The sequence below is a fragment of the Schistocerca americana genome, chromosome 7 (assembly GCF_021461395.2).
Source record: "Schistocerca americana isolate TAMUIC-IGC-003095 chromosome 7, iqSchAmer2.1, whole genome shotgun sequence".
NCBI lineage: Eukaryota > Metazoa > Arthropoda > Insecta > Orthoptera > Acrididae > Schistocerca > Schistocerca americana.
In genome coordinates, this window is record NC_060125.1 from 617,911,630 (window position 1) to 617,928,163 (window position 16,534).

The window sequence follows — 16,534 nt, forward strand, 5'->3', positions numbered from 1 at the left end:
TCAGTTTATGGTAATTATTAGTTGTCCTTCTACGAAAGCTTAAAACCCAATGGTTTCTTTTATAATATCTCTCTGAAATGTTGCTACAATCACTCTCAAGGAACAAAATGTTCACGTTCGAGAGTAAGCAACACGCCACGCGGAATTTAGTTATTTAAAATGTCACCAAAACATCCGAATTGTAGACTGTGCAATAAATCGAACTCTCTTCCAAACTTTATGGCACTTCCCAAACATTTCGGCACAGGAAACATCACGATATTAACAATTGTCATGGGAGCACCGATCGACAGGTCTGCTCACTGTGAGATCGAAGCCCCGACTCTAGTCATCTCTCTACGCCAAATAAGTCTCTACTTCCCAAACTACGGGCGAATATGCTAATTTCTGATTGCAAGAGAGAAACATCACAGCTAATGGGAAAGCAGGATCAAAGCGTCTCAAATCCGCGCATATATACAGAACCAATCAAAATTTGTCACTGAATGAGAACAGTAAATTAACATAAATAAATTTCGAAAAACCAGAAATATAAATTTTTAAATTTCTGTTAACAAAGCTACTTTACCGAAATCATAATCTCATTTCGCCAGTGCCATAAACTGACGGAATAGTTTATAAGAAATTCCGCGGTACGATTGACTTGCACACACGTAATTCTCGAGCATTCCTCAGGAGACCAGTTACTTCAAAGTACAGAATAAAAACTTTATACAAAACGTTATTTCACATTCACACTTTCATTCACTCTGACAACTGAGCGCAATTATGGTGGTAATTAATACACAATTAGATAAACAAACAGAGCTGCAAATAAAAATGACAGTATTCTGACTGCAGTTCAGTGTCCGTCAGCTAGTGACATCTACGAGATCGCGTAGAAAGTACATATACCATGACATCTGATGCCACTTGTCCTACTCGTGACTCGTACTGCACGCTTGTTCACCACTGTTATGCCGGTCTCAATACGCGCGATGTAAGGCGCTACGTCTCGGATGGTGTCCCACAGATCGTTGACATTTGAAAAATGTCTTGATTACTGCCTCAAGCTGCTGATTTTTTATTTTTTTTATTTTAAAACCAGTTTCGTTCGACAAACCATCATCAGGGCTTCAAAGCATTTACAGCATCATATCAGACGAATAAAAATCATTGACAAGTTTGTTTGCGTGGCCATCCTCCGCAGAAATCGCAGAAATACTTGTTCTGTAAATAAAACCGCAATTTCTTGCTGCAACTTAAATTATTCTTTCCAGATGCGTTTCGCCTTTTTCTTGCTCTAAGGCATCTTCAGTAGGATCTATAACGAAAGAGGTTTGTTACTTTTAGATAATCTAAAAATACCGAAACTGTATCGTTACAGATCCCACTGAAGATGCCTTAGGATAAGAAAAAGGCGGAGCGCGTCTGGGAAGAATAAATTAAGCTGCAGCAAGAAAAGGTGGTTTTATTTACAGAGCAAGTACAAATCACTGACGCCAAGTAATGGAACCACTACATCGTCACAGTTCTCAAATCGTTGAAAACCGTTAAAAATTTAGGACGTTATTGTTTGATGTCACTTTACATTCGCCTAATATGTCGCCATAAATGCATTCAAGAAAATGGTGATTGTTTGTCGACCGAAAGTGGTTGTGAAATAGAGAATTTTATGAGCAGCACGATGAGGTAGTCATGACACTTTCAAGAAGCTATGTCTCTCATTACCATCGATTCATCCCATCCCCTTTTCACGGAACTACTCAATTAAATGCAGACACTCTGCAACACAAGTATCGATATTATCTATAACGACCTTATGTAATTCCTATGTCTGTTTTTACTTAATATGACTTCTATATAACTATGGTCTTTGATGTAAAGTGTTTTATACTTTGTTTATGATAATTTATATCATTTTAATTAATCTGTGGACGTAATGTGAGAAGTAATGCGCTGTAAAAGAATGTGAAAAGCTAAATATTTAATTGTAATATTGGTTCATGCAAAAGGAAAGTAGGTTTGCAGTCATGTAAAACTTGGATGGAGGTCCCTCAGCAACGGAACTGATTGGGCAGGAACAGGAAAGGTGGATTGGCGGTCGAACTGCGAGGCTCCTGTGTGGCATGAGTCAGTCGGTCGCTAGCAGGCAAAGGATGCGCACCTTGTGAACCGACAGAGGCGAGAACTACTGCACGATCATGTGATATAACATCGGATGCGGACGTAATGCGGCTTATTATTCATGGCATACTTTGGTTAGCTCTGTGCTATGAAAATCCGACGCGAAGAGGAGAATTTTCAGAGCTGGTCACACAGGAAGAGGCATAGATACTTATTGCTGCACTTTTTTGAATAGCTGAGGAGATCGACGCTGCCACCATCTTCATCTCACATTAGCAGTTGAGTAACTGCATGGACCAGATACATGATTCCATTTTCAATAACAATTTTGTGTTCTGTACACTTCTGTTGCGTCGCCGTATTTAATCCTCAGTCATTGACATAGATAGAGTCATGTCCTAAATGCTACGATGAATCCGAGTATCCTGCTTTACTGAACCGAAGAGCAGTTATTTTTCTTAACAACATTTAATACATTTTGTGGAGTTCTAAAATACAAAATTATTTAGTGAGCGTAAATTTTCAAATAATCCACGTAGTTCTCATGAATGGAGAGTTACTCAGTTCAAAGATTGTTTTCATTGAATACATGGATATTCTGCAAATCACATTTAAGTGTCTGGCAGAGGGTTCATCGAACCACCTTCACAATTCTCTATTATCTCAATCTAGTATAGCGTGCGGGAAGTACGAATACCTTTTTGCTTCCGTACCAACTCTGATTTCCCTTATTTTACCATGGTGATAGTTACACCCTCTGCAGGCCTGCGTCAACAAAATATTTTCGCATTCGGAACAGAAAGGTGGTGACTAGAATTTCGTGAAATGATTCCTCAGCATGAAACACGCCTTTTTTTTTTAATGAAGTCCATCTCACATTCTGTATCACGTCAGTGACATTCTCTCTTCTTGGAACTTTCTCGATGAACTCCGTCACTCCTATCCGGTAAGGACCCACATGGCGCAGCAGTATTCTAGAAGAGGACGGACAAACGTAATGTTGGCAGTCTCCTTAGTACATCTGTTACATTTTCTAAGTGTCCTGCCAATAAAACGCGGTCTTCCCCACAACATTTTCAATGTTTTCCTTCCAATTTAGGTTGTTTGTAATTGTGATTCCTAGGTATTTAGTTGAATTTTCTGTCTTTTGATTTGACAGATTTATCGTGTAACCGAGGTTTAACGGATTATTTTTAGCACTCATGTGGATGACCTCATACGTTTCGTTATTTAGGGCCATTTGCCAATTTTCGCGACATACAGATATATTTTCTAAATCTCATGCAATTTGTTTTGATCTTCTGATGACGTTACTAGTCGATAGACGACAGCGTCATCTGAAAACAACGTAAGACGGCTGTTCAGATTGTCTCACAAATCGATTATATAGATAAGGAACAACAAAGAGCCTACAATACAGCCTTGAGGAACGCCAGAAATCACTTCAGTTTTACTCCATGACTTTCCGTCAGTTACTATGAACTGTGGTCTCTCTGACAGGAAATCAGTAATCCAGCTATATAAGTGAGACGCCCAGCACAAAATTTTACTACAAGCCGTTTGAGTGGTACAGTAAAAACAGCCTTCCAGACATCAAGAAATACGGAATCAATTTGAGATCCCTTGTCAATAGCACTCAACACTTCATGTGAGTAAAGAGCTAGTTGTTTTTCACAACAACAATGTTTTCGAAATCCGTGTTGACTGTGTGTCAATAGACCGTTTTCTTCGAGGTAATTCATAAGCTTCGAACACAATATATGTTCCAAAAGCCCTCTGCATATCGTCGTTAATGGTATGGATCTGTAATTTAGTGGATTACTCCCACCAACTTTCTTGAATTTGGGCTGATGTAGTTAACAGTGTTTCCCACTTTGTGTTGTGGCTTAAGTGTTGAGCCACGATCTGGATCTACCGATAAATTAGAGTCTGGTTCCCTTGCTGGTTGTTGAGCCAAATTTAAATGTCATATTACAATACAAGTAATGAAAACTAAGCAACTTGCTACAGTTATTCAAACTATATAAGGTTCAGGTGCCTCATGTTCCATTTGAGCTAAATAATATAAGGTACTGAATATTCCTTGAGAAAGCAAATAATAATCAGTACAAAAGATATTATTAATTGACAACTATTTCAGTAGTACTAATTTCCTATAATTACACTGACAAAAGAACCTCTCGTCCATGTGAATGGTGCTCCACCATTAGTAACCATTTACCTATAATTATCATCCTCTTCCTACCGTTGTATACAGACAGTAAGAGTTACTGAGAGCCAATTGTTGCCTAAACACATTATTACTTCTTCAGTGTAGTTCATCACACTTCACTGGAACATTACTTCCTAAATTGTACTACTGTCATGTATCAGCAAAACAAAAGTTTGGTATCAAGTAAAGTCAAACTACATAGATAAGAACCATGCTAGTACTGAGTACAACTTTGCCTAATTAGGCTGACAACAGTTTCTTTTTATGTAATTACAGTCTGCTTGATTACTGATAGAACCTTGGTTCTATTCCCGTTTATTTTACTATTGTTACCTCTCAAGAACAGTCCTTCCATGATCGAAAGATAGTCCCACACGTTTCAATTACACACAGTCGCCATTACAAAATTCCTTCACAGGAATAACAGTATCTGGACACTGTAAATTCAGTAGGAGCCGGTAGTGTTAAAAGTTCTATCGAAATTTAAAAATTAGTGGTACTTTGTTCAGGAATACAACAAATGAATTATACCCAGCACACATTTAAATTTCATCTAGCATTAATATTCTCTTAGATCAAACAATAACAGTATCTGTAACATACAAGAAGAGCTGCTGTTACTTAAACTATCATAGTATGCATATTACTTATTCAGTAAAACCCAATTAACAGCCTTTACTTATTTCCTTTAGTAGGACCTGCACGGACCCAGTTCAAGGGAAATTGAACCAGTTTTTCACAAACGATTTTCACAAGTCATCATGTTGTAACTACCACAAATAGATGTGCTAAGGTGACTCACCTGTTGTTTATTCTCTCCTAATACTGTACAATACGTGCAAAAAGTTTAGTTTTTTGAGGCATATATATATATATATATATATATATATATATATATATATATATATATATATATATATTTCAACGTTCTCAGTGATCAACTATACCCCTTTTTTTCTACATCCGCATATATATATATATATATACAGGGTTATTACAAATGATTGAAGCGGTTTCACAGCTCTACAATAACTTTATTATTTGAGATATTTTCACAATGCTTTGCACACACATACAAAACTCAAAAAGTTTTTTTAGGCATTCACAAATGTTCGATATGTGCCCCTTTAGGGATTCGGCAGACATCAAGCCGGTAATCAAGTTCCTCCCACACTCGGCGCAGCATGTCCCCATCAATGAGTTCGAAAGCATCGTTGATGCGAGCTCGCAGTTCTGGCACGTTTCTTGGTAGAGGAGGTTTAAACACTGAATCTTTCACATAACCCCACAGAAAGAAATAGCATGGGGTTAAGTCGGAAGAGCGTGGAGGCCATGACATGAATTGTTGATCATGATCTCCACCACGACCGATCCATCGGTTTTTCAATCTCCTGTTTAAGAAATGCTTCTGCTTTAGCCTTTTCCTTAAGATTTTCCAAACCGTCGGCTGTGGTACGTTTAGCTCCCTGCTTGCTTTATTCGTCGACTTCCGCGGCTACGCGTGAAACTTGCCCGCACGCGTTCAACCATTTCTTCGCTCACTGACTGATGTGAGTGCATTTCAAGCACGACATACGCTTTCTCGGCTACTGTCGCCATTTTGTCTCGCTGCGCTCTGGAGCGCTCTGGCGGCAGAAACCCGAAGTGCGGCTTCAGCCGAACAAAACTTTATGAGTTTTTCTACGTATCTGTAGTGTGTCGTGATCATATGTCAATGAATGGAGCTACAGTGAATTTATGAAATCGCTTCAATCATTTGTAATAGCCCTGTATATATATATATATATAGGGTGCAATGGATATCAGACCACAAGTGGACACATTTTTAAATACAGTTCACAGTAGGGTATCTGTTGTTCTTTCCCTGAGTTGAGCAGTCTTCCAATGAACATGTCCCATAATTTACGACCTGATGTTGTTAGTATGGCTGTAGCTCTCCACTAAGTGGACTAGTGGACTACACCTGTCAGTGTAGACCAGCCGCTGCGCTACCTATCGTCCGCGATTCGACACGTAACCTGCCGCCCAGGGGAAAATACGAGTTAATGGCTTGCTCTTTCCACATGTACTTGGACGTACTAACCAACCAAAAAACGTAAACTTGTAACAGCTACAACTGTTAGTCTACAAATGATATAAATACTGATGTAATGTTGGTTAGTACACCGTCGTCAGTCACCAATAGAAATATCGGCGCCTATAGAGTCGAGTAGCTCGAAAAAGTTCATTACTCACAGTGCCACATGAAGCAACACGTCTTCAGTCAATCCATGAATTTTAGAGAGCAGTTTGCTGATTTTCAGAACGTATGAGTCAATTCGAGTCGAATGCCTTCCTGGCCGAGGATCATCATCAAATGACTGGTGACCACTTTTAAACCGTGAAAAGCATTTGTTACATTGCATATGTCACTGAGCATCCGTCAGCTTCTTTCAAAAGCTGAAACGTTTCTATAAAAGTTTCAGGCAAAATTGTACCTTGCACCAGAAAGTTGCATGTTTCAAAAACTAACACTTGAAGACGCTGCACTAAAATAATAATTTCACGAAACTTCAATCAGATGCCAACACTCTAAAAAAGAACATGGTTACAAAGGAGGTAACGCGCAAGGCAGTGATTCCAAAGCCATATCACTAGATATCTTCGTTGGCCTGTACTTCAAGATGTTCGGTTATTTTCTGAACAGGTCTCGTATAGCAGGTCGAAAATGGTTACTTGCAGTTTTAGGGACGCTTTAGGTACAACTCGGCACCTGCTGTTCAGGTTCGAACGATCAAGAATCAGAATGTTTGTTTCAACATTCTCAGTGGTAAACTATAGCCCTTTCTTTCTACATGCTTATCATAGATATGCTGTGTACATTCCTATTTTCCTAGATGACCACGGCCAGGCTCCCAGGTCTACATGCATACGTCCCTTTTTTAGACGATCACTCAGGCATCACGCCGTACTCTAACTGCCCCACTGAATCACCAGACTTTAATCCCATAGAAAATGTCTGGGAACAACGAGCGAAACGTAGTAACCAACATTCCTGACATTTGGTAGGTATGTGGGATCTTATCATCAGATTCAACTGGACATATCCCACCAGAAGAAACTTATACATTCGTCGCCGCCCGCAGCTCGTTGTCGTGCGGTAGCGTTCTAGCTTCCCACGCCCTGGTTCCCGGGTTCGATTCCCGGCGGGGTCAGGGGTTTTCTCTGCCTTGTGATGACTAGGTGTTGTGTGATGTCCTTAGGTTAGTTAGGTTTAAGTAGTTCTAAGTTCTAGGGGACTGACGACCATAGATGTTAAGTCCCATAGTGCTCAGGGCCATTTGAACCATTCGTCGCCGAATTAAGGGTGTTATCAAGGACAGAGGCGAAGTTACATGGCATTTAGCTGATTTCTGCTAGGGATGCCTCCTTTTTGTTTGGCGCGCTTATGTGTCTCTCACCCCGTGTACGTTTCTGTTCTTCTGACACTTCTTTATTTCAAAAGAACTAAATTAATGTCCAAAGGTAACATAAGACAGTCGATTCTACTGTTCAACGGCTCGCCAGAAAGACGTCGGTAAGGTCCACAGGTAAAATGTGCGTGAAGGTAAATGACCGCTGCAGTCCTGGGACCGACTTTAAGAGCTAATAATACAGTTATAAATCCTAATCATCGCCATCATCATCAACAACAACAACATCATTTTATAGTTTATGTTTGCTGAGGACTGTTAATGAGCTTCTTCCACTTTCTTCCTTCCACGTAGAATCTGTCACGTAGAACATTATCCATTGTCTTTCATTTGACAGCGATGTCTTCCTTGACCATGTCCAACGAATGGGTTCTGGGCCTTCCTCCTGGTTGTTTTCCTTGCTTCCTCTTTTTCCAAATGTATTCATTACTTTCTCGCGCCACTCTAGACTGGATAAGTCGTTTCTCCATAAAAGGGATGTCTTGAATCTGGCTTTCTTCGTTACCTTATCGTTCCTTAACTTATCTATTTTACTCTTCTGGAAGGTGCATCTAACGAATTTCATTTGTGATGCCTGGATGGTTTGATAGCGTAGGTCATTATAGGCACTAAGTAGCTGTTGAACATCACTAATTTTGCTTTTTCTGAAATATTGTCGTGCCATAAATGGGTCCTCACTTGTTGGTAGAATTCAACACCCTTTTGCACTCTCCTGGTAATCTCCTGTCAGAGTGCAAGAGGGTGTTCAATTCTATCAACATATATGGGACGACAAGATTCTACAAAAGCCAAAATTAGTGGTGTTCAACAGCTACTCCGTACCTATATTGACCAACGGTATCTGAGCAAGATCGCTCACAAAGAAAGGGGCACCGAGGTTCCAGGCATCATAAATGAATTTCCTTTTCTCCCCCATCCAGATGATTTAGATGGATAAGTGAAACAATTAGAAGACCATGAGGAAAGGTGGAATTAAGACGTCCATTCTGGACAGAATCAGAACACCCAGCTATCCGTTAGTGATCTAAACTAATGAAATAATGTAAAATCCCGGATTGAAAAATGACAATATTATAAGATATTAATAACCGGTGTAACCGCCACAGTGTTTAATGCAAACACTCAAACTTGTATGGATTGTGTTGTACAGGTGCCAGATATCAGTTTGTGGGTAGGACTTCCATGCCTGTTACACTTGGTCTGTCGGTACAGGGACGGTTAATGCTGATTCTGCATGACACTGGAGTTGCCGGCCGATGATGTCCCATATCTTCTCGATTGGAGACAGATATGCTGATAGAGCAGGCAAAGCAAGCTTTTGGCACTCCTTAGAGCATGTCGAGTTACAACAGCGGCATATGGGCGAGAATTATCCTGTTGGAAAATACCCCTGAGTGCAGTTCATGAATGGCAACACAACAAGTAAAATCACTAGACTGACGTAAAGTTTTGTAGTCAAGGTGTGTGAGATAGCCACGAGATTACTCCTCCTGTCACACCCCAGACCATAACGCAAAGTGTAGGTCCATGGCGTCTAGCACGCAGACAGGCTGGTTGCGGGACTTTAACTAGCCTCCTTTTCATCACTGGCACAGAGGCAGACATAGATATCATCAAAAGCAACAGACATCCACTCTGCCCTCGAATAAGCTCTCGATTGACACCACCGAAATCACAAATGGCAGTGGTATGGGGTCAGTGGAATGCACTACAGGGGGGTCGGGTCAGATCTGTCCTTGAAGTAACCGGTTTGAATCTATTTGTTGTATCACTGTGGTGCCAATTGATGTGAAAATGCAGCCGCCGATGCAGTACGATGCCCCAGATCCATCCGCTGAACGCGATGGTCTTTCCTGTCGGTAGTTCCACGTGGCAGTCCGGAGACTGTCTTATTGCGACCCTACGTTCTTGCGACCACCGCCGCTTGCATTCGTGTGCAGTGACTATATTGCTGAAAATTCTTTCTGCAACACCGAAGACGGAACATCCAGCTTCTCGTAGCCCTATTAGACGACCTATTTCAAACTCAGTGAGATTCTGGCAATGACGTCTTTTAATAAAACACTCTCCGGTTTCAAGCCGCGTCAAGTGGTTTGCTGCCCACGAGCTTTCGGCAGAGATCTCCTCTGCGATTCTCAAGTGGGTGACTGTCGTGTGGTTGTCACTGGCGTGCTTATTGCCGCGCCGTCGCTCGTGACGTCACTGGAGCTCGGTCCCGCACCATATGTGGTAAAGTTTTGGCCGCGCGACTGCCGGGCACGCTTCAACTCCCTCAACACCGGATCCCACGCTGTACTCAGCTGCAATCCACCGTCTCTACTGAAGGTTTTGTCAGAAATTCTGATCTCTATAGCCTCGTTAATCACGCTATCCCAGAAGCCATTTGTCCGTTTAATAATAGACGTCTCATCGAATGCAATTCGGTGTCCGTTTTTCAGAGCATGTTCTGCTACAGCTGACTTTTCGGGATAGCGCGGACTGTAACACCTTTCATGTTCTATGCGGAGCTGTTCAGTAGTGCGAACAGTCTGGCCGACATAGAACTGCCCACATCCACACGGTGTTTCGTAAACTCCTGGTGTTCTGAGGCCTACATCGTCTTTCACAGATTACATTAGTTGCCGGATCTTTGTCGGAGGCCTGAAGATTGTGTCTATTTTATGCCTTTTCAGGAGCCGACAAATCTTCCCTGTTGTCGAACCACAAAATCGTTAAAATGCAACCTGCTTGGTGTCTTCTTCAGAGGTCTTCTTCCTTTGAGGCTTGGATGACACTGCTTGTGAGAACTTTTTGTTGTTGCAACCATTTTCCTTCAAACCTTTGCGTAAGTGGCTCAATTCTCTCGGCAAGTTTTCAGCGTCCGAGACGGTTTCAGCTCGAGGTACTAAGGTCCTTAGAACTTATTGTTTCTGTGCTGGGTGATGGAAGCTGGTGGCCTTGCGGAAAACACTATGACCTAGAGACCCATTGGGTTTACGGCGGACAAGCACGTCCAAGAACGGCAGGGAACCGTCCTTTCCTACTTCCATTGTGAAGTAGATGTGGTCGTGGATGCTGCTGAGGTGCTCCAGGAACTCTTCTCACTTTTCTTGTCCATGTGACCAAATGACGAAGGTATCGTCGACGTAGCGATTAAAACAGCTCGGCTTTCTAGGAGCCGTGTCCAAGCCGATGTCTTCGAAATGATGTAATAAATATGATGACGTCAGAGTGTGCTTAACGAAGCCATACAGATTAGAATTTCAGACAACACATTCAATAGAGACGGTGGATTGCAGCTGAGTACAGCGTGGGATCCGGTGTTGAGGGAGTTGAAGCAACCCGCCAGTCGCGCGGCCAAAACATTACCATATGTGCTGCGGGACTGAACACCAGTGACGTCACGAGCGAAGGCGCGGCTATATAAGCACGGCAATGACAACCACACGGCATTCATCCACTTGAAAATGGCAGAGGAGATCTCTGCCGAAAGCTCGTGGGCAGTAAACCACTTGACGCGGCTTGAAACCCGAGAAGGTTTTTACTAACGGATATTGCTGTGAAACCATGCATTCGTACAAAATGACGTCTTTGTCGCCTTTAAAGACGTTCTATACTAATATCGACTCACCACGTCCAGTCCCAAAGGTAACTAACGGTCACTACCGGCACAGCGTTTGTTTACAGCAGACCTGATCTGCATCCTCATAGAGGCGCCACCAACACTACTCTTATACAACTGCCACGAAACCTGAGTAGATATTATCTTTCAGATGAAGCAACACGCCTACCAACTTATCCGTAAGTGAATATCAACAGAACCTGACTAAGGCCTCTCACAAACTACTTAAGTTAATTATTGAGGGGATAGTCTTTAGATTATAGTTTTGAATGTTACTTAGCACACTAATAATGTGACTAATTCTTCTGTAATAACATTAAATAAACTTCGGAGCCTGCCTACTATCGTATCACGAATTTGCGGAGTGGATATTTGGTGTAGTGGATGTCTTTCATAGTCAGCCAGGTTTCAGTATAGGCGATACTGATAAAATTGTAGTATATAACAATCTTAATTTTTAGACCATGCAATTTTGTTCACTCAATTTCTTTAAACATACGTGGATAGTAAGGAGTCCACTTGCGTGTGTGCGTGTGCGAGGAGCTCTCTCAGTGGAGGCTGGATAGTAGCTGTCGTCATTAGCACCCCGTCTTTAGGCAACAAGTGGCCCATCGGGGCCATCCGACCGCCGTGTCGTCCTCACTGAGGATGTGGATAGGAGGGGCGTGGGCTCAGCACACCGCTCTCCCGGTCGTTATGATCGTTTTCTTTGACCGGAGCCGCTACTATTCGGTCGAGTAGCTCCTCAATTGGCATCATGAGGCTGAGTACACCCCGAATAATGGCAATAGCGCATGGCGGCCCGGATGGTCACCCATCCAAGTGCCGGCCACGCCTGACGGCGCTTAACTTTGGCGATCTGACGGGAAACGGTGTATCCACTGCGGCAAGGTCGTTGCCTAGCTGTCGCCATACACCATTAAAAATGAAAATCCCGTCAAAGGAAACGTTCCTCAAACAGGGCTATTATGAGATTGCAGTTTCTGTCCACGCATCCGTCATACGCAGATTCTTACGAGCAGGAAACATCCTATTTTACAGGGTGTTAGAGACATAGGCACAGGTTTTGTGATCACTGGCAAGTTAATATGTACCCATATGTACCCACCTCCATGTGTTAGTTGCTTTTTTTCTGCGGCTAACACTCGTCCGCCAAACACGCCACGTACAATACTGACCATTAAAATTGCTACACCAAGAAGAAATGCAGATGATAAACGGGTATTCATTGGACAAATATATTATACTAGAACTGATCTGTGATTACATTTTCATGCAATTTGCGTGCATAGATCCTGCGAAATCAGTACCCAGAGCAACCACCTCTGGGCGTAATAACGGCCTTGATACCCTTGGGCATTGAGTCGAGCAGAGCCTGGGTGGTGTAAACAGGTTCAGCTGCTTATGCAGCTTCAACACGATACCACTGTTCATCAAGAGTAGAGACTGGTGTATTATGACGAGCCAGTTTCTCGGCCACCATTCACCAGACGTTTTCAATTGGTGAGAGATCGGGAGAATGTGCTGGCCAGGGCAGCAGTCAAACATTTTCTGTATACAGAAAGGCCCGCACAGGACCTGAAACATGCGGTCGTGCACTATCCTGCTGAAATGTAGGGTTTCGCAGGGATCGAATGAAGGGTAAAGTCACGGGTCGTAACACATCTGAAATGTAACGTCCACTGTTCAAAGTGCCGTCAATGCGAACAAGAGGTGACCGAGACGTGTAACCAATGGCACCCCATACCATCACGCCGCGTGATACGCCAGTATGGCGAAGACAAATACACGCTTCCAATGTGCGTTCACCACGATGTCGCCAAACACGGATGCGACCATCATGATGCTGTAAACAGAATCTGGTGTCATCCGAAAAAATGACGTTTTGCCATTCGTGCACCCAGGTTCGTCGTTGAGTACATCATCGCAGGCGCTCCTGTCGGTGATGCAGCGTCAAGGGTAACCGCAGCCATGGTCTCCGAGATGATAGTCCATGCTGCTGCAAACGTCGTGAAACTGTTCGTGCAGATGGTTGTTGTCTTGCAAACGTCCCCATCCATTGACTCAGGGATCGAGACGTGGCTTCACGATCCGTTACAGCCATGCGGATAAGATGCCTGTCATCTCGACTGGTAGTGATACGAGGCCGTTGGGATCCAGCACGGCGTTCCGTATTACCGTCCTGAACCCACCGATTCCATATTCTGCTAACAGTCATTGGATCTTGACCAACGCGAGCAGCAATGTAGCGATACGATAAACCGCAATCGCGATAGGCTGCAATCCGACCTTCATGAAAGTCGGAAACGTGATGGTACGCATTTCTCCTCCTTACACGAGGCATCACAACAACGTTTCACCAGGCAACGCTGGTCAACTGCTGTTTGTGTACGAGGAATCTGTTGGAAACTTTCCTCATGTTAGCACGTTGTAGGTGTCGCCAGAGGCACCAACCTTGTGTGAATGCTCTGAACAGCTAATCATTTGCATATCACAGCATCTTCTTCCTGTCGGTTAAATTTCGCGTCTGTAGCACGTCATCTTCGTGGTGTAGCAATTTTAATGGCCAGTAGTGTAGTGATGAATGTATAGGTATTTTACTTCGGTGTACTGAAAATACTTTTGGCAGCACATTGCTGGAAAGCACTCCCTGGAATGCTGTTCGTGAATGACATCACAACAGATTGGACCACCAGGCTGACGTACGATTTTGCATCCAGGGTGCGTGAGATAACCAAGAGAGTGCTCTTACTGTCATTTCAGAAACCAGATTTATTACACATGGATGTTTATAGTTTGAAGGCTTCTTTAATTTATCTTGTAACACAAGTTTTCATTTTTCAACATTAATGAATGGTGATGGGGTATTCTGCAAAATTTCAAGTTGTTACAAAACTCGATTATTCAATTTTCAAGAACGTTAATTCCGTATCAACTCTGATATGAGATATATATTTTGTGTATCATTGTTTCGAAGATATTCCTTCCAAACCTAATATGCCAAATTGTCATTCGTGGTGTGCATAATCCAGTAAAACTGTAACTGGGCACAATATAAAAAATACGTATTGCCTTATTTTGCCCTTTCTAAACACCTACCAAGTTTAATAAAGATCGTTTATTGACACTTGGGAATGTTCCCTTGTTAATGGACTACGCCTATCGGTATAGAATGACTGGTTTGCGTCCACGCATACACACTTTTGACACCTGACCTGCTGTCCATGGGAAAATAAGGATTAATGGCTTGCTCTTGCGACGTGTACTTGGAGCTACTGACCAACCTAAAAACATACCACTCCTAATAGCTATAGTTATTAGTCTGCAGATGAAACAATTACTGGTATAATGTTATTCAGTACACTCTCCTCAGTCAGCAACAAAAACATCTGCAATTATACCCCTAAACTCCGTATATAATGGAACTTTTGATCCTAAATATATTAATTGGAATACAAAGCTGGAATTTAATAGAATATGTGTTTCAGACTAGTAGCGCATAAGGACTTGAATTACATAATCAGTTACAATTGTGTAATTGCGTCGTACAACGATTTCTAGCTTAGACAAAGAATTACAGGTTGACTCTCCTGAAACTCGTGTGGAACGACAGTTGTCTTGCATAAATCTCATCACACCGAGTAAAGTTGTTTGATCATTCCAAAGACCGCCTCATTCTGTTAGTCACGGAGTGTAACGGTTAAACACACTCGTTGCACGCTACAGCGTAAGAACTCTAGAACTGTCCCAAATATGTAAATAGAATGGATTATAAAGAAGAGGGATACCACAATGGCAACTGAATGCAGTGACCTCAGACAAGCTGACAAATGTATGGGACGAGTTTCACAATCGTCTGGATGTTTGTCTTGCGTCCGATGGAGACACTGAACATTTGTGAAAGTTAAATGAAATCTTTGATCCTAAACTTAATTGTAAAAAGTAACACAAAGTTACTGTGGACAAACGTAAAAGTTACACCTTTGCCTCTTTTCAAAGTAAGAAGTTTCTATTCCTATACGTAAGCTGCGATTTACTCAGAGGTTATCTCTTATTCATGTAGAAGATGTAATATGTGAAATCGTAGGTATGTTTCTGAAAGGCCTTATCGTTTTCGAAGTGAGAATCTCAAGATGGCCGGTATTTATTATGGAGAAATACTAGGGATGAGAAATCGCTGGCGAGACAACTGGGAAAAGATCGGCGACGTATAAATAACATTGATCTGTGAAAAGTGAAGTACACAAGTACCACAAAAGCGTATGCTCCAGTCTTGACTTTCAGATGCGAACACGAGGAAGCACATAATTTCCAATGCGCAAAACATTTGTTTACACAGAATGTCTGTCAGTGAAATGTTTAGATAAGCCTGATACACAAATGTGTACACGGGCAGTGTAATTAACGCAGCGCAAGTTCTTCGTGCAAACAAAATATCGATTGTAGGTACTGATACACAGACTGTCTAATTCACTACAGAGGGACGGATTTCAGAGAAACGGTCTGCTGCAGTCGGATGTAATGGAGAACTTCTCTCTCACCCCTTGGACTTCATCGCTTGATGTTTGGGCAGTCTGTTCTGGGAATTCGCGATGGAGAAACTTGGAGGCTATTATGGAGCCGTGTCACCACTGCCACTGCCCCGTCTGTCTCCTCTGTTCGGCGAATAGTTGCCTGTGTAGACGGCAGTGAAACAGCCGGCCTCGGTCTGGAAATACATCCCAGAGCCACCGCAAATTAATGTTCGGTTGGTACATAAGTTCTTAGCATTTTTCCCTTAAGTTTAAAGAACACAACAGATAAGCATAACAGAGACTTTAGTCGTCAATAACATATTCTCCTTCACTGTGTAGAACCGCTGCCAACGCTGGGTAACTTTTTTGAGTTTGCGACTGTATCACATGGTTCTGAGGCTAAGAACTCGTCGAACCATCCTTGTAGCGCATTTTCATCCGGAATGGAAGTTCCTTGAAGGTTGTTCGACAGAGAGTTGAAAAGGTGAAAACCTGAGAGCGCAATATCAGATGTATAATGTGGGTGTGGCGTGACTTCCCAACCAATTCCAGTATAGTGTTCTTTGTCAGTCCAACAGAAAGCGAGCTGGCGGTATTGTGGAGTAGCATGACTTCACGCAGTCATCCTGGTGGTTGTCCTTGGACTGCG

The 16,534-nt window shown here is 42.4% G+C and overlaps 1 protein-coding gene across 1 annotated transcript in view; it reads right to left on the bottom strand.

Annotated features, from left to right (window-relative positions):
- The window catches only part of LOC124623149, a 219,346-nt gene that overhangs the window by 169,645 nt on the left and 33,167 nt on the right, over positions 1–16,534 (bottom strand). The gene's annotated exons all lie outside the window — the stretch shown is intronic.